The 24932-nt window shown below is 41.1% G+C and overlaps 1 protein-coding gene across 2 annotated transcripts in view; it reads left to right on the forward strand.

The window, feature by feature from the left end:
- Positions 1-24932, forward strand: part of RYBP (RING1 and YY1 binding protein) — a 75599-nt gene that overhangs the window by 45522 nt on the left and 5145 nt on the right. The window lies entirely within an intron of this gene.

The raw sequence follows: 24932 nt of genomic DNA on the forward strand, positions 1-24932 counted from the left end.
GGTATACAGTGGAGGTAGAATAATGGTTAGATTTTTGAGAAAATGTAAGTTTTCTTAAAGCATTGGATTTCCCTAATGTACTGAATATTTTACAGTTTTTAAAGAATTTTACTTCAGTATGGACTCTAAATACATTCACAGCTTTATGCTAAGTATGTCTAAAATATTGAAGACTTTAAACAATATCTCAATACGTAGCATACTTGGATTCAAACTGGATCCTTACTTGTCACTAGATGTCAAAGATAGGATAATGAGGTCTTCCTTAAATGCTCTCAGCCACCAAGCAAGAAAACTGCGTTAACCAAGTGAGTGCAAGACTTTATGTATAATTTCCCAGTGAGTACCTGGCTACCCATTTGTGGCAGATGGAGCTTGATCCTGTTGTTTTTCCTATGGGGATTTTCAGGGTCATTGACTGGCCCACCAGACTGATTGCAAGTGCTGTCAGTGATATTTCCACTTAAGAGAAGACATTTAACAGGAAACCTTTACTGGGGGAAAAAGATTTCTACTGAGAAGATTAGTAGGTCTATAATTTTAGAGACAGAGACAAAACACTGTCTTAAGGCAAATTAAACAATGAAATTGGCATTCCCTTTAGAAAACATTTCACTGGCTTCTTAGAGAATTTTCATAATACAAGAACATAAGCAAATGATGTATCTTCCAGCCCTTAATTTTTCTTCATTGTTCTGCCTTTTTTTTTTTTTAACTATAAGAACACCTGCTTACTGCCTAATAGCAGTTAAGTAGACAGAATTAAATTATTTTAGGCTTTCTCATATTTGTTTTAAATATATGTTAGAATCTTGGTCTTTTGTCATTCAGAGGATTCAGATGTAATAAACTTGAGCTGCATCATGTAGAATCTGAATCTCAGAGAATGCAAATGACTGGGAAAGGTTTGAACAGCTAGTCACAGAGTATAAGGACTAGACTTGGGAGTCTCCTGACTATTATATTGTTACAAGGGCTAATTTAATAGGATTAACCTCATTTTAGGCATCCAGTGGCCCAAATAAGTTGAGTTTGCAGAACTGCGCTCTCTTTTTAAAAAAAATAAATTAGGAAACCTGTCACTTGAGGAATTTTACAACCAGAGGATGTGATAATGGCAATAGTTGAAGGTGAATTATATGATTCCTTGTTGTATTGGTTAACTAGTATGTCATTTTTACTACTCAGACCCCTTACTTGTTTAATGATAAATTTATTTTCTGGAAACATTACCACCATCGTTCTCTTGCCCCTAATATCCTGACTGAAACAAATTTATATTTTTTCCAGTTTGACAAGAATGTGTGTGTCTTTGTTCTTAGAGTTCCAGTGTTGATGTTGTTTTAACTTTGGAATGGCAAGTCTTGTTCTCTTATGAAAAAGCAGCTATTCTAGTTTCAGTTGCTTTTTTATTAAGATTTGCATAATATGCAACCTATGGGGAAGTCCTTTGACATACAGACACTGAAAGCTTTGGATTTGCTTTAGTGTGAGAAACCGTATGCTCTTTGTAGTCTAGACTTGTAATCGGCAAACTGGCCCACCACCTGTATTCTGAGCCTGGGAGCTCAGAATGGTTTTACGTTTTTAAATGGTGGTTGTTTAAGTGTCTACGTAATCTTCTTGATTTTGTCTCTTCGCCTGTAAAACCTAAAATAGTTACTGTCCGGCCTCTTACAGAAAAGTTTGACCCCTGGCCTAAAAGAATGCAATAAATATTATTGATAATATTTAAGTGAGTATCTGAAGAGTTGACTAGGAGGTCAGAGCTGAGTTACTTATATTAATTAAGATTCACTTCTGGCTTCCTTGAATTAACCATTATTTCCTCTAGAGTAGATCTGATCAGAATGTAAAACCGTAAAGGTTTTGTAGAAATTCAATGTATTTTAACATGGAACATGAATCCTCTTTCGTAGGCATTTTTCTTTACTTTTAAACTGGTGTCTCTCTGAGAAATGTGGGAAGCATGTGTCTGTGTGTGAACTATCTATTGCTGTGTAACAAATTATCCCCAAAGTAGCAACTTAAAACAAATGTTATCTCACACCTTCTTCTTTCAGTTTTATTGATATATAATTGGCATATGAGTATACACACACACACACACACACACATATATAGCACTGTATATAAGTTTAAGGTGTATAGCATCCCTTGACTTAGATATATTGTGAAATGATAACCACAATAAGTTTTGTTAGCATCCATCGCCTCAGATACCAAAAAAGAGGAGAAAAAAATTTTTTTCCTTATGATGGGAACTTTAAGATTTACTCTTTTAGCACCTTTCAAATTACTATACAGCAGCAGTGTTAACTGTAGGCATCATGTTGTATATTACATACTCAGTACTTATTTAATTTTATAACTGGAATTTTGTACCTTGTCACCACCTTTATCCAAATTCACACACCTTTTAAAAGGGTTAGGAATCTGGGGGTGGCTTAGCTGGGTATTCTGGCTAATGAGGTGGTATCAAGGCGTTGGATGGGGCTGCAGTCAGCTGAAGGCTTGACTGGGGCGAAAGGATCTGCTTTTCAAGATAACTAGTCCTTACGTGACTTGGCTGAAAACCTCAGTTCCCTGCTGGCTGTTGGCAGGCAAGGCAGGAGGTCTTAGCTGCTCACCACATGAACCTCTCCTTAAGGCGTTGTAAGCGTCCTCAACACATGACTTCTGGCTTCTCACAGTGGTCCAAGAGAGAATGAGGAGGAAGCTGCACTCCCTTTTTATTCTCAGCTCAGATCACTTAAGTCATATTTTGTTTGTTACATGCATGTCATCAAGTGAAGTGACAGAAGGAATGTACAGGAGTATGTATGTTTTGGGTGGAATTAGGAGCACTGGTTTATTTGGATGGTGTATTTGTGTCTATTTCGTTGGTGTCATGGTGTGTGTGTTTGAAGACCACGTGCTTTTGGGGGGTGTGGAACTTGGGTGGATTTGGGGGATTGCTCAAGGGGCGTGGGTGGGCATGTGTATGTGTCTGTCTGAAGAGGGGTATGGTGTGTCTGAGATGAGATTGAGACAAGGTAACACTGGGATGCTGTTTTTATCAGGAAGGAAGGCTGACTGGTGGGAAAAGGTAGACTCTTCACTCTCCCAGGCGGATTGAGGTTTCATTTGGAGGCCTCCAAGAGAGGCTACGTTTCTGCTTTTGGAAGCTGCCTTTGCTGTCCGTGAACTGGGATTATTTCATTACACACACACATATATATATGTATGTATATACATACATGGATTTTTATATGGATGGCTTTTCTACACAAGCCTGTGGAATTTGCCTCACCCAAGCTACCCCATTTTAGTCTGCCCCGGTCAATTCAGTCAGGGATCTGTTTGAGGTATCACCAGTACATTTTCACACTGGGCCCAGTGGATTCAGTTATGAAGGAGATTGAATAAATCTTTGTATACAAAGTCTTATTCCCTCACGTTGAAACATATTCCAAAACATTTCGATTTTGAGAGGACTTTAAAGTGCAGATTTTGAATTCAGGGCTGTTGTCCAAGGTGTCACAGGAGAAAAGAAACACAACATCCTATAATACTAGACATTGGTGATTTTCCTTAATCTTCAAGATAATATTTTACGGAGGCTTATATTTCAAGAAAGAATAAAAACTATTCTTGGGTCATAAAATGCTAACAATTTATTAGTTATGGAAATTAATACACAAGCAAAAACTCACTTTAAGAATAGATAAGCAAGTTTAAACTTAAACTCTGTGTTAATTCTTCTCTAGTAAATGGTAATGATGGGACCAGGGTGGAGAGGGAAAGATGGAATGATTCTTGGATGTGTGTGTTCTGTCCGCACCGTACTGCGAATAATGTCGGTGACTGTATCTATAGAAAAAAGGTGGCATTTGTGTGTGGCCATGTTCAGTCATTTCCATTTAGCTAAGTTTTTGGATACTGTTCAAGGACTGATTCAACTTAAATTCAGCATTTGCGTTCTCATAGTTGATAAAGGAAAAGTCAGACAGCTTCAACAGTAACATCCTGAGATTCTGAAAGTCCCAGATGGAATCTTAGCTAGTCATCCCTGTTGTTCTTGTTTGTTTTTATACAAACTGGTATTTGCCGGACCAGTTGTAACTGTGGGATCTACACATCTGAAATTGCACGCCAATGTTTACTTGTTTGTGCTTTTTTCTGAGTAGGTTAATAGCATATTCGCAGAAGTTTCCAAGAGGGACCCATGTACTCACCCAGGTTAAGAACTACTGAAGAATCTATTTGCGATACTCGTAGTGTTCTTTATCTCTGTTTCCTCAGCACTTAGCACAGTGACTAAATATGTCCCAGGGATACAAGCTGGTATTTTTCTGGGAAAATTTTATTACTATAGATGTCTCATGATTACCTCTATTAACCCATGTTTTGCTTCCTTTTTCTTCTTGGGCCCCAGAACCTTTTAAAGAGAGCACTTCTCTTGGATCATTTGGAGAATTTTTATTTTTTAAGGCACTAGATAGACGTGGTCTGAAGCTTTTAGGGGAGAAGTATTAACGAAAGTTAAATATTTTGGATTAAGTGGGAGTAGAGGGGAAGAAATCAAAGCAGACCTCAAAACGAGAATACTAAGAGTATTTAAAAATTGATTCAGTTTTTTAAATCCAGTTTAATCGTTAAGCATGATGTCTTTTTACTGAAGTGGTAGTAGCAGCGACTGTGGACAGGCATAGAGTGGTCCAGAGGAGTAAATCACGTCACACCGTGTTTTGCCTGCTCTGTCACATTCCCATATTGTAACCTTTCTGACATGGTGGCACATATTAATATTGTTGACATCTCAGTTGGCGTTGGAAAGTAGAGGTGTAAAAATTTCCCTTTGACATCTGGTAAGATTAAGAAAACATGACATCAGTTGGGGCTTGGAGTAGATGCATAAGAGTTTTAGTTATGCACTGACCCTTCTGCTAAAAACTGGGAAAATTTTTTAGGAGTCTTGGTTAGGCACTTACCACTGTGTGGAGAGGCAAATTAAACCCAAATTCTTGAGAAGATTGCTAGCTTTTCCTAAGCCTATTGCTTATCTGTAAAATAAAGGAAATTTTTCACTATTATTAAAAAACAATTACTTTGAAACTAAGCAAAGGAGAGAGAGTAGCCAGTGTACTCCAGCAGCCTCTGCAGGTGTTCTCCAGTCTGTCTGCATTCTTGGATGGCAGTTATGATCATGCAACCACAATAAGATTACCCTGGGAATTGTAATGTGTGAAATGCGTAAACTCATTACCCTATTGGTTGCTAACTCAAGCTTTTATCACAGACACATAGCACTTTGGGGAATTAACTTTTATTACTAGAAAAAAGGAAAACAATGAATCACATTTTCCTTTAGGATAACAGAAAATACTACCCCCATCCTGCTCTCCTCAAAAAAAAAAAAAAAAAAAAAAAGCACCAATCCTCATACTTTAATTTAGTTTGATGGTAAGACAGATGGAACATGAAAAGGACACTGTATGAAAGTTAGAAAGTCAATGAATGTAATAAATAGGGGAAATAGCAAAACCAAAGACGGTTCTGTGATCAAAGCAATGTGGGATCATTGGGTAAAAACAATGCTATGCAGATTCAGTGTAGAGTTTTTTGGTCTTCAGTGTTTACCGTCTGTTGTGAACTTTAAAGGGGATACTAGGACGTATAGTTCTCAAATTTATTTCTTCAAGAAACTCCTATTTATACCTCACCAAACACTACTTAGCAACTGCTCTAGGTCACATTGACCACGAGTCTGAGCTAGGTCTTCAGAAGCTTGAAAATCCTGTTTATTCCCTACATTTCACTTGAAACCTCCTCCCCCTTGAGCATATTTTTCATCACACCAACTGGATGTATTTTCCCCTTTGAACAAAATTCTGATACACTTTGTACCTTTGGGGTATTTATCCTGCTGTATCTCATTATGGTCTCCCTGGCTCGTTCACTGTTATTTTCTTGTAACATCTAGTATGGGGCCAGTTTTGCATTTACTAGACCCTTAAGGTACGTGCTTGAACCCCATCCTCCCTGATAAGGAACAGAAGTGAGAGACAGGCTTCTGGTTTTTTCTAAGCACCATTGATTTCCTCTCTTGGCGGCTCGCTGTGCACAGGCAGTGCTGGGGCTTCGGGCAAGATCCTGTTGACCAAGAGATTGGGTTTTCAGGAACTTAGGAAGAGTGTGGCTCTCAGCCCCCTTGTCCGGTCTAGTCACTGCAGCCTGTGGATCGTGAACTGTGGGTAACTGACTCTTCACAACTCAGAAGCTGAGTGGAGGCGTCGCTGTATGCTGTGCCTCCCCCCACAGTTGACCCTCTTGCTCTCCTTATCACGTCTTCTATTTTAAACATGTTCGTATTTTTCTTAACTCTGTGGGAGAGTATGTTTAGTTTTGCCAAAACATGGTCAGCAAGCTGTTCATCATATTCTTCAGTAGTTGAGAAGGTTGAATGAAGCTAATTCTGTTAGAAGTACAATAAAGAAGATAAATTGGTAGTATTATTTAGAGTTTTGTGCTTTTCTAAAAATTCTGAATTGAATTTGCTAGCTCTTTAGGAGTCATTTGTTGGGTAGGAAACACCTCTACTCTGATGAAGATTTTAATGGTTAGTCCTGATGTCCTCACCCGTATCCCTGCCAATCAAGAGTATTATTTCCTAGCTCCTGTTTGAAGGGAAGGGTTTTGGTCTTGATTTGCTATGTTTGTTGTTCCCAGGAGTTAATATTTTCTACTTATAAAATGAGTATGACTACTGATGAGTTTGTGTCTTCCTGAAGTTTTCCTTACTAGATTTTAAGTTTGGCACGTGCATGCATATTGAGATTACGTGGCTGTGGCTTATTTGTTAAGAACTGTTAGGTATGGGAGGAAGTTTTAAATGTATTTTTTATGATTGATGCATTTGATGCAGTAGTAACTCATGTAAGAGGACAAGTTCCTTCAAAAGACACTTGGACAAGACCCTGAATTAGTGGTCAGAAATTGAATACATTGTAATCTGCTTCTGAAAGAATTGTGTTCTCAATTCTAGCATGTTATTTTAAGTGCATTCCAGTTTCCCAGAATGAGGTCTGGGTATGGGTGTGGATGGCTCTTATCTTAACAGGAGGAACAGTGGACAGCTGCTAGGTAACAGAGATGGCATGAGTATAGGACACGATCATTGATCGACACCATGAAAACAGCTTTATGGGCTGTACAGGGCTAGAGCAGCTCTGCACTTCTCCAGGGAATTTCAGTTTAATAGCAGCGTAAAGTAACCAGAAGGTTAAATTGTTTTCCATGTAGTCTTTAATAATACAAGGAATTAGGAATACAGTTTTTAAAAACCTTTAAAAAGAGAACTATTTGGCAAATTGGCTCATGACTGGTGGTGCTCAGTAAATGTAGTGTGGCAATTAAGGCTTGTCTTTTTTTCTTATTGAATGATTTTTTTATGTAGTATCACCTCTCTGAGGCATATATTGGTATGAAACTTGGGGAAGCATTCTTCTGTTTGTACTAAAACCAAAATTTTAAAAACTTGCATTTGCTTTATGACTATGCATGCAAAAGTGTGTGTGTGTGAATGTGAAAACCAAAATAGCTCTGCTATACTTGCCCCCTCCAAGTGTATGTTTTGCTGGTTCCAACATTTTATCTCTCCTGTACTGAGAAGAAGGTAGGACAGGAATTGGTTGGCCAAAAGGTTCATTTGTTTTTTTCTGTAAGGTGGCTCTAGTAGTGCTTAGTTGTCTTTAACTTTGTTCGAAACAATTTTGTTAGATTGAATTGTGGCAGCTGTCATATCAGAGTGCGTTAAAGAAAAACATCAAAATTGGTGAATTTTTGTGTAGCCATTTTAATATTGAAGATGGAAGAAAAGCAACCTTTTCGGCATATTATGCTTTATTATTTCAAGAGAGGTAAAAACGCAACTGAAACGCACAAAAAGATTTGTGCGGTGTATGGAGAAGGTGCTGTGACTGATCAAACGTGTCAAAAGAGGTTTGTGAAGTTTCGTGCTGGAGATTTCTCGCTGGGCTATGCTCCACGGTCGGGTAGACCAGCTGAAGTTGAGAGCGATCAAATCGAGACATTCATTGAGAACAATCAACGTTATACCACGTGGGAGATAGCCGACATATTCAAAATATCCAAATCAAATATTGAAAATCATTTGCAGCAGCTTGGCTGTGTTAATCGCTTTGATGTTTGGGTTCCACATAAGTTAAGCGAAAAAAACCTTCTTGACCGTATTTCCACGTGTGATTCCCTGAAATCAACTGAAACATAACAAAAATGTTCCATTTTTAAAACAAATTGTGATGGGCGATGAAAAGTGGTTGCTGTACAATAATGTGGAATGGGAGCGATCATGGGGCAAGCGGAATGAACCACCAGCAACCACGCCAAGGGCCGGTTGTCAGCCAAAGAAGGTGATGTTGTGTATATGGTGGGATTGGAAGGCAGTCCTCTATTACGAGCTCCTTCTAGAAAACCAAAGATTAATTCCAACAAGTACTGCTCCCAGTTAGACCAACTGAAAGCGGCACTGGGTGAAAAGCATCCAGAATTAGTCAACAAAAAACGCATAATCTTCCATCAGGATAACGCAAGACTGCACGTTTCTTTGATGACCAGGCAAAAACTGTTACAGCTTGGCTGGGAAGTTCTGATTCATCTCCTGTATTCACCAGACATTGCACCTTCAGATTTCCATTGATTTTGGTCTTTACCTCTCAATGGAAAAATTGTCAGTTCCCTGGAAGACTGTAAAAGGCACCTTGGAACAGTTTTTGCTCAAAAAGATAAAAAGTTTTGGGAAGGTGGAATTATGAAGTCTGAAAAATGGCAGAAGGTAGTGGAACAAAAGGGTGAATACATTCAATAAAGTTCTTGGTGAAAATGAAAAATGTGTCTTATGTTTTTACTTAAAAACCAAAGGCACGGGCTTCCCTGGTGGCGCAGTGGTTGAGAGTCTGCCTGCCAATGCAGGGGACACGGGTTCGAGCCCTGGTCCGGGAAGATCCCACATGCCGCGGAGCAACTAAGCCCGTGCGCCACAATTACTGAGCCTGCGCGTCTGGGGCCTCTGCTCTGCAACAAGAGAGGCCGCGATAGTGAGAGGCCCGCGCACCGCGATGAAGAGTGGCCCCCGCTTGCCGCAACTAGAGAAAGCCCTCGCACAGAAACAAAGACCCAACACAGCCAAAAATAAATAAATCAATAAATAAAATTTAAAAAAAAAAAAAAAAAAAAAAAAAACCAAAGGCACTTTTTGGCCAACCCAATATTTTCTCTCTTTTAACGGTTGGGAAAACTGAGGCTGAAGGCTGTGGTTCTTATAAATCATTCTGCAAATTGGTAAGAGAACCAGCAGTAAAATTCCATTTTCTTAACATCTATGACTCTTTTCACTAGACCAGTTACATTCAGATTAAGAAATACAGCAAGCAGATTACCTCCGTAAATATTGCTTTCCTGTGACATCCTATTGTCTGATATCAAATCTATTATTCCAGTTCACTGAACCCCTTCAGATTGCCATTCTGTCATCCAGGGTGGCAGGTATCCCTCCAGCTCACCTTTCTAGTCTTGCCACGTGTCTACATCTAATGCATTGATTTGTACAGACCTTTATATCGTACATGCACTCTTATTCGTCTGGAGCAGCTGGGTAATTTTTAAGAATTAGTTGATAGTAGGTTCTTGAAAAGCTGTTTAGCTCAGAGTCAAAATGCTTTTATTCCATTACTCTGTACCTAAATAAGACAAGTAGTTGTCTTTACTTTAATTCTCTTCTTTCTGAATCCTTGTACCTCAGTTAAGACCTCAACTGAGGTCTTAACTGAGGTACCTCAGTAAGATATTCTCAATAAGATTATTGAGAATTATTGTACCTCAATAATTATTGTACCTCAATAAGATGTTCTCTGGGCAGGCAACCCAGCAGGCTTCTGGTTTATTTTTAACTTTTTTTTCAGTGGACACAATTTAAACACAGAAGTAGAGACATCGGTCTCTCTGCCCATCACTCAGCTTCAACAGTTATCGTATTGGCAAGCTTCTCGATCTTCACAAATACTATAAAAGCTTACTGTTTCCGGGAAGCCATCAACTGCATTTGTGTAAAAATGCATCCTGGACAAAAAGTTGGCTCAACATCTTTAGTCATTGGGGAATTGCAAGTTAAAGTCACATTGAGATGCTACTGTACACGCACTAGAGGGACTCAAAGAGACTGACAGTAGCAAGTGCTGTTGAGGGTGTGGAGCAGTTGGAATGCCCATACGTTGCTGGAGGAAGTGTAAAACGGTGCAGTCACTTTTGAAAAAGAGTTTGGAAGTTTCTTCTTGTGAAGTTAAATATATACTTGCCATAGGTTTTTTTAGCCAAGGGAAATGAAAACAGGTCCACACTAAGACTTGTATGTGAATGTTCATGGCAGTTTTATTCATGAGAGCTGAAAACTGCATACAGCCCAAATGTCCATCAGTAGGAGCCTGGGTAAACAAAACACACAGCAACAGGGATGAATGTCAGAAAATACTTTGCTCACTGAAAGTAGCCATAAGAAACAACGAATATATACCGTATAATTCCATTTATGTGAAACTCGAGGAAAGACTCATTCAGTTCACAGTGAGGGAAAACAAATCCGTGGTCTCTTAGAGCTGGGAGTGAGGATTGTTTGGAAAAGGACACTAAAGAACTTTGGTTGGGGGTGGTGATTACACTGCTCTATATATTTGTCAAAACAAACTGTACCCTTAAAACCGCGTGCGTTTTGTTGTGTAAATTGTATCTCCTTAAGATTTGTCCCAGGCAAAGATTGTCCAAGTCAGCAGACCTCAGCAGCGGTTGCTATTTCTAGCACCACCCCCCAACCCTACCCTTTTTTAGGGTGTTTGGATGGCAGGTGATCAGGCACCTGTAAGCAAGCAGGGAGTAATTTTGGGGGTCCCTCTCTTCTTTAGTGCTTTTGGAGCCGTGGAGAGGGCGCGATAAAGTCAAAAGGAACAGTGTCGTCGTTGCTTCCCTCCACCACAGGCTGTTTACTCTTTGGAACATGCACTCAGCCTTGGCTCTTGTACCCTTATTCCTCATTGCAGAGTCTGAAATCTTTTCCCTTTCCCTCTGCAGAATGCCAGAAAAATACATTGTGTGTTCTTAGAGGACACTTGTCTAACTAACTGGAATCTTATTCCACCTGGAATTTTCACCTCTCGCCACAAAATGTTTGATGATGAAGTATGTCTTTAGAACACAAAAGTTTTCTGTTAATAGAGGCATTAGAGAAGTGATTACATTCTGAGAAAATGTACTCCGTAAGATATCCAGAGCTCTCACTTGCTTAGCTATGACCCAGCTTTTGTTAGTGGTTATGCTGTGTGGAATATAACGCTGATTGTGATAATATGTAATGATTCATCACTTCGAATGACTGTTTGTTTTGTTCCTTCTCTAGCTTGACTGTAAGGGTTTTCTTTGAGTATAGTGCTTAGGAATGTAAAATAGTCCAAGGAACATTGGATCCTAAAAACTTCTAGACTTTTTGGGATCAAAAAAGGGTGGGGGCTTGTCAAAAGAACTCAGCCTGAAGGAAGAGCTCCTAATGGCCAAAGCTGGAACAACTTAAGCAACAAAATAAATAACGATAGAATCGGGTTTTAACCCATAGGATAAGATAAAAAGCCATGAATTCATACTGATAAAAATAATTGAATGAATGAATTTGAAGAGACAGCTCTTACTTAAAGAAGAATTCCAGTTAATAAATGTGGAAGACCAAATCACCATGGGGCCAAAACAAAACAATAGCAATATTTGCACAGTCCACGTTTGAATGCTGAAGTTAGTGGGTGAAAGTTTGAGAAGAAACGGCATATTGGTATATAGAGTCTCAAGGTAACTCTTTTTAATAGATAATAACTTTAAAGTGGAGAAACCTGACAGACACTACCTTAGTCACCTGGTCACGGTTAACATCGGGGATAAGACATGGAAACATCCGGAACCCCTTGCTGTGATGCAGTCAGGAGAACGCACGTCTTTGCTTTGGTATTGTCAGAATGTATAACCTCATTCTGGTCATGAAATAAACCCAAATTGAGGGACATTTCTCCAAAACAACAGACTAGTACTCATCAGGAGTGTCCAGGCCGTCAGAGACAAAGAACCTGAGGAGCTGTCAGAGATAGGAGGAGACTGAATGTGAGGAAAAACAAACGGCAGTGTGGATGCCTAGGTGGGAGGCTGCCGGGGACAAGGACTTCCGTGGGGAAACGAGTGCGAATCCAAAAGAGTGTCCGGTTTAGTTAAGAGTGCTGTATCAGTGTTAACTTTTCTGGTTTTGATAATTATCCTCTTTATATAAGATGTTAACATTAGGAGAAGCTGAGTGAGGGGTATGTGGGAACTCTGTGCCATTTTGCAACTCTAGCTTAAGATGAAACATTTTTTAGACTTAAAAAAAAATAAACCTTGCAAAATCTCCATTGTACTTCTGCAAATTAGTGAATCAGATGTTCAGCAGATCTTTGATGACAGTGCACTTGCAGCAATGTAGTTTAAGAAGAAAAAAGTCCCTTTCAGACGAAGACATTTCAAAGTCATTTTTGGCACACACAGGCCTTACCTTGTTGGAAACTTATTACAAGGCATGCAAATTCGCTTACTTTGATGCCAAAGGGAGATGCTTCAGAGTGGAATACCAACTTGAAAAAAAGTACCTGTACCAGAATGATGCAGATATGTGTGTGTGTGCAGTATACCATCGTCCCAGTTTAAGTGTCCCTTTTTATAAGCTAAGGATTTAGATAAATCTGTGTAACTGGAGAGCTTGCTGGTAGTGTGAGAATCCCACTTGATTCCACAGTACTTACTCTGGTGATAATGTGGTTTCTCTAAGGTTAAGTAAGCAGACTTATTAATTGTGTCATGCTCTGTGAAGTCAGTAGTTACTACCCATAGATCTTTTTTACTTTGACAGAGAAACAGAAGACCAAGAGCATTCCTGAAGGACTTAGACTTGACTTCCTAAGAATTTTGTCCTAATTCCCTAGCCCTAGATATTTAAAAATACAGGCACTGCAGTACAGAATGTCATAGTCTGCTTTTTTCATACCTGTATGGTTGTGAGTATAGGTGGAATATGTTGAAGTAGTTGAGATATTTGAGGTAAGAGGAAAGGTGGAAGGGTTAAGGGGCACATATGTGACCTAGTGAAGGAATGGAAGAGAAACACTTCGTTTGGAAGGGCACCTCCTTGACTGGCAGATTCAGAGACCTGTTTTCAAGTTTTCATTTGCTGCAGTTTTCAGTATTACTGACTACTTCATGAAAACTTTCTCCTGCTCTCTTTTTAGTGTTTTCCTTTGTTTTCCTCACTTTCACTGGCTCCAGTTGGATTCCCTTTCTTCTCAAGGTTCTTTGGGTTGGGCCATGTGGCTTAGTGGAAGGAGCATACACTTGGGGTAAAAGGTCTCAGGATTCTTCTTTCCGAATCCTACCCTCTTATAACCCCAACCAGTTAGAATGATGAATATATTATATATATTTTTGGTAGATATCTTTGGATAAAATTCTTATGGGTCAAGTGCTATTTTTTGCTGGGCTGCCTTCCCATGTTTGTAAATGTTTCTACTCCTTTTTATTATATTCTTCTGTAGACCAGTGTTTCTCACCTGGGACTGATTTTGCCACCCAGGGAATATTTGGCAGTGTCTGTCGGAACTTGGGGATGGGGGCGCCACTGGCATCTGGTGGGTAGAGGCCAGGGATGCTGCTAAACATCCCACACTGCATGAAGCACAGCCCCACAGCAAAGAATTACGAGGTCTAACATGTCACCAGTGCTGCGGTTGAGAGACCGTGCAGTAGACGTCCTTCCAAAGTGATGATAGGCTTTTAGAAAGTTTTGACTACCAGCGATTTAGGAAACCCATTATAATTTGACCGTGAACTAACCTGTTTGTTAGAACTCTTATTTTCTACTACATGTGTTTTTGTTTTGTTTTAAGGATTAGGTTTGAGGGAATCCTTAAGATTACCTTAATTTAGTCCAACCCTCTAATTTTACAGGTGAGAAAACCAAGACCTGAAGAGGGCAACTGGTTTGTTAGATCTTGGATTTCTTTAAATTATCTAAATAATGTTTTTTTTTGCGGGGGGGGGGGTTCCCTCTGAAGAATTACAAATTCTTCTGTGTGCTTTGTAGGTGCCCAGTTTTGTGGCATGAACTGTAATTTCAAAATGGTTACGTGCATTTTAAATGGGATCTCTGAGAGCTATAAAGTAATTTTCAGAGCAGATTGGATTGCTTTAGTATACTTTCCTGGAGAAAGACTTGATACATCATCAAGTTTATTTGCATCTGAAGATATATAGTTTACGAAGAGATTTTTGTAGTGTCTTGTGATCTTTCTTAAAATCATTTGCATGATTTATAAGGTAATTTTGTGTATCTTCTGGGGAGATTGGGAGAGGTCATATCAAAGTCACTAACCCAGCAGTATAGTTTGTCGAATGTAGTTAATGCAAACTTGCCTGTAGGTTAAAAACAAATAACTCTATTTGGTTGTTCTTATTAAATATCGAATACAAGTATCTGAGCTGAAGGAGCCATAGGGATTGCTTACTTACTCTATTCTGATCTCTTTTATCAGTGAGGAAACTGCAGTCTGGAGAGAGTGTGTAATTCATCCAAGGTCATGGAGTTAGGTTCTAAAATAAATACAGAAAGCCAGAGGAGAGAGCTGAGGCACCTCAGCCTGCTAAGTCCTATGATCCAACTTGTGTGACAGGGAGCAGCCCAGAAAACACAAAGGACCCTCAGCAGAGATCTTGGCTGTTGAAATCTAAAGCATCATATTTTATCAGCTTCTTGGAAAAGAAGCATATACCCTTACTCAGAGTGCAGAGCGCCTGCCTTGGCATAGAGTAGACACCAGGAAAAGTCTGTTTGATGAATTTGGAAACATAAGCCCGAATGCCGGAGGTGAAACCAGGACAAGAGACAGCACGAGGAATGTTGCCTCTCTCTCTGCTCCTTTATTCAGATGGGCTTTCGAAGTAGGGACGCTGACCCAGAGAGTTGGGATTTGGTAACCTACGTGAGCTTTCCCCCTCAACGAGGTGGGCGAGGGGAGGTGTGTCTCCACCACTTCTGTAGTCACAATACCGCAGCTACTGTAATTTTCACACTGCCTCAAGCGTGGCAGCGATCCTAACACTGCTCAGACGAAATCCTCAGCCAGCAAAACACCTTTCCACTCTTAACACCAACGTCTTCTACTGTAGAATAAAATTTGTATTGAAAATTTGGAATGGCAGGTATCAAAAAGAAATGCAGTTAGCCATCTTCAAAGAAGGTCCATTTTGAAAACAATTTAGGAAACATTTTTCTTCACATGATGTCAACTAGTCCATTCTTTGTCAGTGGATTTACTTTTGGAGAAATGCTGTGAGAGATCTAAAGGGCATATTTATAATGGGACATTTACTTTAAATATTTGAATGACCACAATGAAATTCTGTTATTTTAGGCACCACAGGGGAGAGGAAATGGAAGGAAGCCAGATTTATAGTCTGTGGTTGAAATACTTTAAGCCTTGTTCTTGAAAGTTGTGCTTGTGTTTAGGAAGTTTAAAATTTTTTCTTTATCTTTGAAATGTTCTCTTAACCTGCATTTGGAGGTGATGCTGCTTTTCATGGTGGTGGGGGTTTTTTGTCGTTTTTTTTTTTGTTTTTTTGAAGTTTTGCTGAGCAAGAATTTAAGCTTGAGTTGTTTTAGAAGTTGTCTTCTGAAGAAAACCTCTTCTTTCTTTACCTGTGATGAAGCAGCAGACTTGCACAGTAAAATATTTGTCATGGTCCTAGGGTAGCAGCTCTCAAGCTTTTTGGTCAGAGGATCTCTTGCACTGTTTAAAATTATTATGGACCCCAAGTAGCTTTGGCTTATGTTGGCTATACCTGTAGATACTTTCCACATCAGAAATTAATACTGAGCAATGTTTAGAACACAGGAATATACAAACATACATTTCATTAGCTCTCAGAGCAGTGATGTCACGTGTCATTTAGTCTTTGGAAAACGAAAAGGCAAGTATTACTGTGGAGGTAATTATTATAGAAATAGTTTGCGCCTTGTAGACCCTCCTCAAAGGGTCTTGAATGCCCCCAGGAGTCGCTGGACCACACTTTGAGAACCAGCTGGACTAGGCTCTCTCTCCATTGCTGCCAGCTTCGTTTATAAAATAAGGGTTTTGTTTTCAAGAGCCTCAACCACTTGTAGCTCCGTTTACTTTCTGAACATCTGTTCCAGAGTTGCAGAAAAGTTACAGTGCCGACGGTGACTGGTGCTCAAGTACTTTTTAAGTAAGTGTGTTTTAGGAGCATAAGAGACATTTGAATACAATGATAATTTTGAATCTGTAGTAGAACATTTCAGATTCTGCTGTTAAGGATGCTTATGTTAGTTCTCTTGGAGCCAGTTGTTTCTAACCAAGTTGTATCATCTGGTGAGTTTGTGCAATACCATGTATAGTATTGTAAAATTGAAGTCCGGTAGCCTCCCCTAAAGGCATTCTCTTTTAAAAGGAATATCTGCAAAACTAAAATTCTGTCTGAAGTAGCGCAGAAAAACTGACAGCTAAGTCAGTGAGGATCTTTAGTGCTGCCTCTGCTACCAGACAGCATGATTAACATAGGAAACTAAGCTACGTGAGGGATTTCTGTCTCTAGAACCATTTCCGTAGGGCAGAGCTTACCAGCTTCTTTCATTTGTAAGTATTTCCGTTGGCCTCCAAGTGTCTGTGGAAGGGTAGTAGATGCATCTACAGCTGGAAAAGTTAGTGCTTTGAAATGTAGATATTACTTTTAAGGGGGATTATTTTGTGGAATATCTGCATGTTCTGTGTACGTGTACTATGACGAGCTAAGAGAACTTTACCTCCTTTAATCTTGAGTTCAGCCCTGTTATATTAGGTGTGGCCCCATTTCCATTTTGAGTAATTTACCCAAGCTCAATAGCGGAGTCTGGATAAAGTCCAAAGACTGTCCTAACTCTAAAGTCCATACTCTCCCTATTACCTGTGAAGGTGAGCATGGAGAGGTAAGTGGAATAAAGGGGATGGCTTGACTTTTTTTTTTTTTTTTTAATTTGATAGCTGGAGTCCGAATTAAGGGGGAAATTTTAGTTTTCTGGTACAAGGCAGAGTGGTTCTCCTGAGTCAAGGATGTATATTGGTGGGAAAGAGTAACCTAGAAGATGAACTCAGACCCCTTCGGGCCACCCAGTGGCTCATTCTAAAAGATTTGAGAAATTTCATGAAAACAGGTGTTTACATGAGAGGCGAAAGAACTATTTAGGAGAGAAAAGAACAGCAAGAAGAGATACTATTTGGGGAGCAGAGAGAATTTAATAATGCCACGCAGTGTATGATTGTAGCAGTGAAGGTCACAAGGTCATAGAAGTTTCGTATTACCCTGGTGTAGCGTGGCCTGACTCTGTGGCAACAGCAGCTCTGGGGAAGGAAGGCCGTGAGTATTCATCTTTCCAAAGCAAAGCCAGCTAGGTCTGCGTAATGTTGAACTGAGCCTAAATCAGCAAGCTGAAAGAGCACCCTAGTCACTGGGACTGACAGCTAGTACAAGGTCTTATGTTTCCTGCGTCAGGGAAGAATTTGACTGGAGCTCTTGTGTGGTTTCATCCCATAACTGAACAGATGAATATTTGTCCATTGGTCTCTTAAGATAATCAGCCCTTTAAAATAGTGGCAAAGAAGGTGCTTACCTAGAAACTCCCTGGGAACTTATTTACGAAACTAGATTATCTGCCATATTTCCTCATCTATTATTCTTCATTGGGCTGGATTGACTCACCTGGGTGATTCTTAGTAATAACTGTACTATAACGTGCATCAAATATGAAAAGGTACAGAAATTTTCATGAGATTAAAACCCTTTGTTACAAAACTCTCAGCCTAGCATGTGGTACACCTGAAAGACTACCAGACTAATTGTCTCTGGTGTAGTTGTAAATCCTCTCTCTCTTTTTAAACTGAGAATACTAGTGGTTGTGTAACATACCTTTTAGAATTGTTGAGGATAAAGTGAGGCAGTAGTTGTTAAAATATAAGTATAGGCGGAGGGGAAAGAGCCCTAAAGTAGCCTAATTACTTCAAATCTGTTCTACCTGTGCATGTCTAGAGTTTAAAAGAAATCTTGTATCACCCTTTAAGATCTCACGGTCATTGATGTTGGAGCCAGAGTCCTGACTTCTGTGTTCTGTTCACAGCATTTCTCCTCTGCTTTATCTTTGGTTTGTAACATACAATGGGTCAGCAGCGGGTGGGTAAAACGAACAGAAAGCGAGTTGTTCTCGTAGGGCCTCTTTTCTGTTGTGCTCACCGAAGCCAGGAGCCAGTAGTGTGTGGTCGGCAGTGTTGCTGGGACAGACCCTGAATCTTAATGCTTACGTGGCCTTGGAGCTAAATACAGGCGTTAGCCGGCGTGAAAATGGGTTCACAGCTTCTTTTAACTTGGAATACATATTGTATGCAGACAAAGATCAGATTTATTTACTCTCATTATGGCTTTAACAGGTACTTCTGCAAAGAAAAGTGTGCAGTTTATAACGCACTTTACACATTTGGCCCACCCGCTTCCCTGAGGTTGTATTTACTATTCCCCTTTCATTTTCAAAATATTTTAGTCGGTAACGGCTGTGCAGAGTACTCTGCTGTGTTCCCAGCTGGTGTGTGTGTGTGTGTGTGCGCGTGCGTGCGCGTGCGCACGTGTATCGTGGGTTCGGTAATACAGAAGTTCAGTCATTGGTGCACACGTGTAGAATAACCTTTTGAGTGGAGGGACAGGGAAATGGGTCATGTGGAGAAGTCTTTTAATTACAGAGCCATGATGTGATCTCTCATAAAGACTCGTGGGCTCCTGATAGAGTGAGCTAAATGGACAGGCATTTTCAGAGTAGTTCAGTCCTGGAAATTGCTAATTTTTCAACCGACAGATTGCCAAGGCAAGGAAGGGCTTGGTGGGGGAGGTAAAGGCGATGGCAGGAGAACTGAAGGGTAGTGTCAGTTAACTTGGCAAAGATGTTTTGTAAGTTGCAGGGTACTTTTTTTTTTTTTTTAATGGGTAAGTTGATTGTCTGATTTCAGAGCCTTTAGGGTATTTTAACTGAAAATGGAGTTCCGTAAGTGGACAAAACATAAATGTTAGTTTAGGAAGAGCTGAATATAATCAAGGAAAAAAAAAAAAGGATTTGTTATTGCTCTTTGTTGCCTGAACTACGAGAAGATGGCTTTGTCCTGTTTCTCATTGTGGGAGCTGAGATACAGAAAAGCACATGAGAAATGATCACAGATCTCAGGTTCCGCTGAGCACACAGTGGAGAAGGAAAGTGTTGTATGGGGGAAACATATGGTTTGCCCATGTTCCCCCAAAGCAATCCAGGAAGATAGCTTGTTTTTTGCTCTCATTTGTGTTCATGTGTGCTCGAACTCTGAAATTTTTCTTTTTCAAAAATTAAGGATGTCCCTAGATAAAGATTTGCTTCACTTTATGGAATCAGCTCTTCTCTGAAATATTAGCTGTTCAAATGCAAATAAATAGACAAGATTTCCTGATGATGTCTATTACTGAAATGTCACAGCAGATTTTCCTTTGTAAACTTTATTGGAAAAGCAACAATAAAGGTATGAAACAATTTTCAGAAGCCTAAAAATTTTTTATTAAAAAAATACAGTTTTGAAGAAGATCGGAAAAACACTTTTGTTGGCAAACGTACTTATAAAGGAAACCAGGCCCCATGTTATATACTATATAGTATTTCTGGTCAAACAGGGCTTTTTGTTTGTTTGTTTGTTTTGTTGGTGGTTAATGGGCTTTGAGGTGTAGTCACCAAAAGCAATAAGCCATGTTCTTTGATCTAATGTTTTCCCCTGTATTGGGAAAGCTGTTAATTGCTTATTTAAGATTTGTTAGTTGGGAAACTTAGGTAATTTTGGACAACCCCAGACTCTCAGCTCCATATTGAAGAATTGACGTCCTGCAATATGCTGGAAATTCTGCCCATTAAGCGAGCTATATACAGTGTGTTGTATGACACTTAAAAGACTGCATTGAGCAGTGTAAATCTGTGGGAAGTAACTATTTCTCACTGATCAGCAGTGTTAAATGTCGTGATACGGGTTCATTCCTTACAGGAAATGTTAAAAGACATTGGAAAACATACTTTGCCATCTCCTCTCCCCGTGCCCCTTCCTCTCCCCTTAAGGACAACCAAGTAGTCCTCTTCTTACCCCAGTGAGGATGGTGGGGCTAACGAGAGTGCTGGAATTCTTGGGCAGGTATCTGTTGAAACCGTAGCCTGAGTTGACCTGGGTCTTCCATCCCTAGTACCCTGTGCCCCCTCCCTGCCCCCCGACACACACACATGGTGGGGAGACTCATTTGAAGTTACTTTCATAAGAGGAGTCTTTGGGGACTTCCCTGGTGGCGCAGTGGTTAAGAATCCACCTGCCAGTGCAGGGGTCACAGGTTCGATCCCTGGTCCGGAAAGACCCCACATGCCACGGAGCAACTAAGCCCGCGTGCCACAACTACTGAAGACCACGCGCCTAGAGCCCGTGCTCCGCAGCAAGAGAAGCCACCACAATGAGAAGCCCGCGCACCGCAACAAAGAGTAGCCCCCGCTCACCGCAACTAGAGAAAGCCTGCGTGCAGCAACAAAGACCCAATGCAGCCATAAATAAATGAATGAATGAATGAATGAATGGAGTCTTTGAAAAGTTCAGGTGGATCTGGGTTAAAAAATCCCAGTTTAGCCACTTATTGTGAACCTTAGACAAGGTTCTTGATCTTTCTGCTCTCAGTCTCCTTAATTTGTAAAACAGAGACAATCACTTCTGCCCTAGAGGATGTTGTGCTGACTCTAGTTTCGCAGTGTGCCTGTCCTGTGATGGCTGTGAGGTGGCTCTGCCCCTGCTGCTTCACGGGCAGTTCATAACATCTAACCTGGAGAGCGCGGCCGGGTGGAGTGGGGTGCGCGTGGCTCTCCGTGGAGGTGGCACGTTCCCACCCTTATGCCGTCAGTGTGCCGGCCTGCAAGTAAGTAGGGGACGGATGGCAGGAACTGCCACAGCAGTTATGGCAGGGTGGCACCTTTGGAGGGTCTCCCACCGATGACCCTTCTCATTTCTTCACCTTCTCCAAAAAGTATGCATTTTGTTCAGCAGCACTGCACCATTTCAAAATGAATTAGGTGCATTTCCCCATCTCACCCCGTTCCCTGGTCTGAGAAGAGAAGGAATGTGGGATTTGTTGGGGGAACTAGTTTGAAAAAACCACTCTAATAATTAAAATAATAAATTCCCACCTGTTGGTGAGGGTTTTTTGTGGGGAAGGAGCAAGTGATGATGGAAGAATTATTAGGTTGTTATTTGAGGACGTTGAGAACACAGCGGTACTTGTGAAACAACACAGGTGCTTTTAGCAGACATCCCATATTTCTTGGTAATAATCTGATCCCAGTGAGCCTTGGGTCCTTTTCATTTGTGAAGTTTCAGTTTGGTTGCCCATTAGAGAGGAGGAACACTTTCACTATTCTAGTCAGACATCATTTTCTTAGGAACAAGTGAGGACATCGGTGCGGTTGTGCACACGTGCTGCATTTGAGGAGTTGCCGCTTATGTTACCGTGTGTGTGTGTGTGTGTGTGTGTGTGTGTATGTATACTGTCCTACAGATACTGGATTGTGGTGCATGCACTGAAGAATTCTGAGGGTTTGCTTGCCTTGCTGAAATGTTAGAGAGTGGTCGTCCGTGGGAGGAGTATGAGACAGGCACCTGGCCTGTTGCCCACGCTGTGCCCATGGCCTCGGCGAGCCGCCTGTGAGGGGATAATCCATCTTGGATCAGCACGGCGTCTGGGTGGTTGAGAGCTGCTTGCAGGTGCACCACGCGCCTGCCGTTGGGGCTGTTTGTGAGGCGAGGGTAACTTCCTCTACTCTCTGCTCTTCCCTAGTTCTCTGTTGTGCTGGTAGTGCCAGCTGCTCACCAACCCAGGGGCCACTTCTGATGTCCATCGTTTCAGGATCTCTCCTTCAATCTCTCACTTCCATATTCTGCCAATAATCCCCCAGTACCTAGCATCCCTCCCGTCTCAGAAGAAAGTGTCTCTGTTCCTTTCCCAGCACTTTTTTTTTAATTTTTGAATTTTATTTATTTTTTTATACAGCAGGTTCTCATTAGTCATCAGTTTTTTACACATCAGTGTATACATGTCAATCCCAATCCCAGCGCTTTTCTTGATTGTATTCTTTCTCTCCTTTGCCCCATGGCTAACCCCTCTCTTCTGCCTGCCTTCAGTCTTTCTCCCTTTTCAGTGTACAACATGATTTTTAAGCTTCCCGTTCCCAGGGAAATCTCCTCAAACCCTGCTGACCCCTTTCTGCAGTGGCAGGGCTGTCCTTGACCTCAGCACCACAATTCTCAAAAGGGTTCCTGTTGGCCGCCTCTAGATTATTCCTCTGACATCCTGTAATCCCTTCATCTTTGCAGCCCTGATCGCGTGTGGCTTGCTCTCCTGAAAGTCGGCAGTTGACTTCTTGATCACCAAAGCTTGGGCCCTTTTCTCAGTCCTTATCCTACTTTGTCTTTCTCTGAAATTTTCGTTTATTCTTTATTCATCCAGTAGGTAATTTTATTGGGTACCTGGTACTGTGCTGAATGCCACAGTGAGAAAGATGATTAAGACATGGTCGTTCCATTCCGGAGTGTACATTTGATTGGCAGTTACAGTGCGGCGTGCTAACTGACATCACAGAACTCTGTAGGACGTGCTGGAGTGAGACAGGCCCCCCCTAACTCAGACTGGGTGGGCTTGGTGATGGGCTGGGGGTGGTTTCTCTGGGGCACGCGTCTGGTGTGCCACGTGCCGTTGGTTCTTCTCGCTGTTGAAGGTGGTCTTGGACTGGTGTCCAGTTGTCCTCTCTTGTCAGACTTCCATGCAGTGAAGTACACATACTGGCTTAATTGAAAGTCCCCCTCAAGGTGTAGTTTTTCATAAAGTTTTATTCAGTTAGTTAGTTAGTTTTCACTTGGCTGAGTTATTTCATTTTGACACCTGAGTATTGGTTAGTATATGACAATTTATTTAAACTCTGATTTAAACTGCTTGGTAATCCCTGTAGACAGCTGGTCTGTTTGTGTCCCCTGTGAGTACTTGTGAAATAGTTTGTAGTGGTGATTATCTTCTCTAAGTATTAACAGATACACATCCTCTTTGAAAGAGTAGAATGTGTTAGAATGGCTGCTGCTGCCTTTGTTAGACCTGTAAAGAAAGAATGTTACCTTTCACCTTTCACTTGAGGGGCGGGGGTTTAGAGTTTTGTTTTGTTTTTTTTTTAAATTTATTTTTGGCTGTGTTGGGTCTTCGTTTCTGTGCGAGGGCTTTCTCTAGTTGCGGCAAGCAGGGGCCACTCTTCATCGTGGTGCGCGGGCCTCTCACTATCGCGGCCTCTCTTGTTGCGGAGCACAGGCTCCAGACGCACAGGCTCAGTAGTTGTGGCTCACGGGCTCAGTAGCTCCGCGGCATGTGGGATCTTCCCAGACCAGGGCGCAAACCCATGTCCCCTGCATTGGCAGGCAGATTCTCAACCACTCTGCCACCAGGGAAGCCCCAGTTTAGAGTATTAAGTACCTTCCTCCCTTTGTCTCGGGGCACTTCACATCTTTGAATCCCCTTGCTCAGTGGCATGTGAGGCTGCTTGTGGTCCAGCCTGAGGTGACCGTACCTGTTGTGGGCTTCATCGTATGCCGCCGTAACCAAGGCCTGTGTTTGCCGGAGACCATTAGGAAACTTGCTCTGGGATTGCTCCTTTGTTGGTGTGCTTTCTGCAAAGCCACACTATTGTGGAACCAGCACTGAGACACTCAGAACAAACCCAGTGACTTCCCCTAGCAGGCGGGCCTTGATGAAGTCAAGGAGTAGGTGTCTGTCCCCTCCTCGTCCTGTATTTCTTCTTCGCCACATCACACCTCCTCCCAAGAGGTGCTTCAATAACTGTGCTTAACTTAGGAGCCAGCGTGTCCTGTATCTAGCAACTCTTTTTGTTTGTTTTCTTGAAAAAAAAAAAAAATGGTGGAATTATTTAAGAAAGAAACTTTTGTTTTGTTTTTCGTAGGCTTTTTTTTTATTTTTTTTCCATTTCCGTTCTTCCACCACTGGCTCCCTCATTGATGAGGCAGACCTTGTCTGTCCAGTTATTTTTCTCTGGCCAGTGCCTCCATCGTTGGGAACAGAGGGGGATGTAGGGTCTGAAGGGGATCATTACATCATGGCAGGTGGTTGCTTCACCTCATTAATGACCCACTTAGATATGTTTTCTACCTTGTACTTGGAGAATTTATTATATTGTAAATGTCAATCTAGATGCTAATGTCTTTGAAAATTAATATTGTATAGAAATAGTGCCTCGGTTTTCCTTTCTCCCTTTACCATTTGGGTCCGAATGGTTATGCATTGTGAGAAGCGTTTGGCACTGTTTAGAACTTGTAAACAATAGTGTTAAGAGCCAGTGTCAGTTGGAGACTGGTGCAGACATAATGGTTGATGGCACAATGAATGTATCACTTGTCTAAGATTTTTTTATAGTGACTTTGTCTTCACCCCCTTGGAAGCTCGTATGCACCACAGTTACCCTTTATTGCTCTATACGTGTTGTCTGTGCCGGTCGCAGAGCAGCAGGGGAGCAGACCAAGTCGGAGTAATTAGATTGAGAAGTGCATGTCACACTTCTAATTTCATTCTCTTTTCAAAGGATTACCAGTGTCCATTTAATAAAATGAGATTAACCCTCTGCAGCAGGAGTATTTGAAAGCTGTCAGTCAGTACAATCTTGACAGCTCGAAAGAAGTAGTGCTCTCAGCACTCTG

The sequence above is a fragment of the Balaenoptera acutorostrata genome, chromosome 10 (assembly GCF_949987535.1).
Source record: "Balaenoptera acutorostrata chromosome 10, mBalAcu1.1, whole genome shotgun sequence".
Taxonomy (NCBI): Eukaryota; Metazoa; Chordata; class Mammalia; order Artiodactyla; family Balaenopteridae; genus Balaenoptera; species Balaenoptera acutorostrata.